The 4,051-nt window shown below is 52.0% G+C and overlaps 1 pseudogene; it reads left to right on the forward strand.

Annotated features, from left to right (window-relative positions):
* Positions 1-252: 252 nt before the first annotated feature.
* LOC147960333 (uncharacterized) lies at positions 253-2,909 on the forward strand (annotated as a pseudogene).
* The last annotated feature ends 1,142 nt before the right edge of the window (positions 2,910-4,051 follow it).

Raw genomic sequence — 4,051 nt, forward strand, 5'->3', positions numbered from 1 at the left:
TACATGGTCGACACACCTAAAAAAGCTAGTGACGATGACAAAGGAGATCCAGTTGCGAATAAACCTCCTGAGACACAGCCCAAGCGCCGGCACCCTAAACGCCGGTCTAAGCCTCGTCGCTCAAACGACAGGAATACTGGCACCGAAGAGAATAGCACTCTGGGCGACGCCGAAAATAACGAAGACCCTGTCGGGGCTGCATCCAAGCAGGAGGAACAAGACAACGGGCAAGATAACCCTGATAATCAGACCATGCCCAATGACCCAGACGATGACAGTTATCGTCCAGTCTCCAAGGATGATGAGAGCCTTGGCAATGAGGACTTCATCATACCTGAGGCACCCCTCGAGCAGGAGTGCTTCAAGCATCAGTTAATAGCCACCGCAAGAAGCCTGAAGAAGAAGTAGCAGCAACTCCAGGCTGATCAAGACCTGCTCATCGACAGGTGGACTGATGTCCTAGCAGCCGAAGAATACGACCTCAAGCGCCCAGCCAAGAGTTACCCAAGGCATAGACTGCTATCTCAGTTCAATGAGGAGGCACTACATCCCATACCTCCCTCATGCAATGCGGACCGACCACCACGCGGTCGAGATAGTGCGGCGGACCGACCACCCCACGGTCGGGATAAAGAGGCAACTCAGGCCGAACAACAGCCCGCCCCACCACCTTGCAAAAACAGGGACAGCACAGCTTGGGACCTTACATACGACCTTCGGCAGGCGCTGGACAGCAGAGCAGAACACACCAGATCAATCTACGGATCACGAGGACACTTCCCAACTCGGGATGATGGCTACCTATTTGGGTGTGACAAACCTAGTCACACCCGGGACGATAACCGCAGACGCACTCCATCGAAGGTGCACCGTGATGCGGCCCGATAAAGAGGCACCGCACACCTCTCTGCTTCACAGACAAGGTGCTGGGTCACGAATTCCCCGAGGGATTCAAGCCCGTCAATATTGAATCATACGACGGAACAACCGACCCCGCAGTATGGATTGAGGACTTTATTCTCCACATCCACATGGCCCGGGGAGACGACCTCCATGCTATCAAATACCTCCCACTGAAACTCAAAAGGCCAGCTAGACACTGGCTGAATAGCCTGCCCGAGAATTCCATCGGCAGCTGGGAGGATCTGGAAGAAGCCTTTCTTGACAACTTCCAAGGTACATATGTCCGGCCACCCGATGCCGATGATTTAAGCTACATAGTTCAACAACCTGGAGAATCAGCCAGAAAATTCTGGACTAGGTTCCTAACCAAAATGAACCAGATCGTTGACTATCCAGATGCCGAAGCCCTAGCGGCCTTCAAACACAGCATCCATGACGAATGGCTAGCACGCCACCTCGGCCAAGAGAAACCGAAGTCCATGGCAGCCCTTATGGCACTCATGACCCGCTTTTGCGCGGGAGAGGACAGCTGGCTGGCTCGTAGCAAAACACAGCCAGCGAGACAAGCCCCTCCGAGGCCAAGAATAGCTCCGGAAAGATCCGGCGCAATAGACACAGACGCCGAAGCAATGGCGACAACACCGATGACACCACCGTTAATGCTGGATTCAGCGGCTCCAACTCCGGACAGCAAAATAAGCCCTACAAACGGAACAACGAGGGTCCATCTAGCCTGGATCGCATACTCGATCGTCCGTGGCAAATACATGGTACCCCGGACAAACAAGCCAATCACACCAACAGAGACTGTTGGGTTTTCAAACAGGCCGGCAAGTTAAATGCCGAAAACAAAGAAAAGGGATCACAAAGTGAGGACGAGGACGAAGAGCCCCGGCAGCCGAACACCGGAGGGCAGAAGAAATACCCCCCTCAAGTCAAAATGGTGAACATGATATACGCTACACACATCCCCAAAAAGGAGCATAAGCGAGCACTTAGGGACGTCTACGCGGTAGAGCCAGTCGCCCCAAAATTCAATCAGTGGTCGTCATTCCCGATCACCTTCGATCGTCGAGATCATCCAACTAGTATCCGGCATGGCGGCTCAGCCGCACTGGTCCTCGGCCCGTTCATCGACGGATTTCACCTAACACGAGTCCTAATGGACGGCGGTAGCAGCCTCAACCTGCTCTATCAGGATACAGTGCGGAAGATGGGCATTAATCCCTCACGAATCAAACCCACAAAGACTACCTTTAAAGGAGTCATACCAGGCGTTGAGGCCCACTACACGGGCTCAATCATGCTGGAGGTGGTATTTGGTTCCCCGGACAACTTCCGAAGTGAAGAGTTAATCTTCGATATCGTCCCCTTTCACAGTGGCTACCACGCATTACTCGGACAAACCGCATTTGCTAGATTCAACGCAGAACCACACTATGCCTATCTCAAGCTGAAGATGCCCGGTCCACGCGGCGTCATAACAGTCAACGGAAACACATAACGCTCCCTTCGGATAGAGGAGCACACCGCCGCCCTAGCAGCAGAGGCACAAAGCGGCCTTCTCAAGCAGCAGCATAATCTGGCTGCCGAGCCCCTGGACATCATTAAGAGGGTCCGGACCGCACTGCAACAGGACAGCGTGGCTCGTCAAGAGCTCGATTAGCAATTCGGCCTCCGTCCCAATCCCGATGAGGTATTGGCATTCATACCACACGTCCATAACTACGCACTCAAAATTCCATGGGCATCGACACAGGCACAAGCTATCCCGGATCCATGGTTCGGCCAGACCGATCCCGGACACACATATAACTTTAGTATCTATTTTTCCCTTGTTTCAGGTCTCTCCTATGGGGGTCTCCTTCGACGGCCTGATTAACGACCCCGTCAAAGGACAAACATACCAGATTGACACGGAGCACATGCGTACATGGGAGGCCCTAGAGGCTAACCGTTTTCAGGACCCACGCGCAATCCGCCTTCGGGTATGGCATGTCAAATAGCCGGTTGCTTTTTGCATTATCATGTACCAATGTGCTTTGACGCATAAACCCAACTATAATGGAAACAGTTCATGAGCCAAGTTCAAGGGCTCCGGACCCTATCTCTGTTCTCCCTCTGTTTTCCTTTATATTTCTTATTTCCCAGCAGCCGTACACTCTGGTACGTGTCATATTTGCCAGGGGCTCCCCATCTCCCCATGATACAGCAACAAAGCCCAAACAATCCCTAAAGATAAGTCCAGCACCCCGAATTTAGCATTATATGCATTGGCTCCCATGTCTTTGGTCAATAGTTGGGTTGCCCGGCTCCTGTGGTTGCTACCCTATGTTCCACTAAATCAGCTAGGGTAAAGGGAGAACTACTGCGATTTGTGCCCTGGCCTTGACCAGATGAGCACCTCAGTAGAGAATGCCGAAAACTAACTGTCATGATACGGCGAGAGCCGGTCAGCTGTTCGAGGGTCACAAATCGTTGGAGATTTTTTTTCCGCATTATGCGAAAGATCGGCACTTCCCGATCCGATGCTGACAGCCCCTTGGTTCAAACCAGGGGCTGCACTTATGCTTTATTATAAAACTACCATGGCTAAGTGAGGGCGTTTAAGCCGTACAATCTGATTGCCTTGTTCGTTATGCTAAACAACTCCTTCAAGGACCATACAATTGGATCAAGATTGTTTAGATTCCATCCCAAACACCTCCGTACTACTTACGTGAGGGCAGAAGCCGACGACTGGACAACACTCAGATTACATACAAAACGGACGCATAGGAGGACACCATTCAAAGCATAACAATATCACATTACAAAACAGGCTTTGTTCCAGTAATACAAGGCAAAGGCAACACACATACATTTACTCAAATACAATATCCTGCGAACATTGTGCCGCCGCAAGACGAGAACCCTCCAAGACATCCGCAAAATACCGTTTGGGTGTGTGGTGTTCCTTGCCCTCCAGTGGCCCTCTGGTCACCTCGACGGCGTCCATCTTCGCCCACCACATATTGCAACGGGCGAAGGTCATGCACGCACCTTCAATGTAGGCCAAGTGCTTCACGATGTCCAGCCGAAGATATGCGCTCACCATTCGCCTCACGAGTCCGAAGTAGCTGCTTGGCATAGCTTCGGCTGGCCATAG

This window comes from Triticum urartu, chromosome 7A (assembly GCF_056163025.1).
Source record: "Triticum urartu cultivar PI428250 chromosome 7A, HENAU_Tu73, whole genome shotgun sequence".
In the NCBI taxonomy this organism is placed as follows: Eukaryota; Viridiplantae; Streptophyta; class Magnoliopsida; order Poales; family Poaceae; genus Triticum; species Triticum urartu.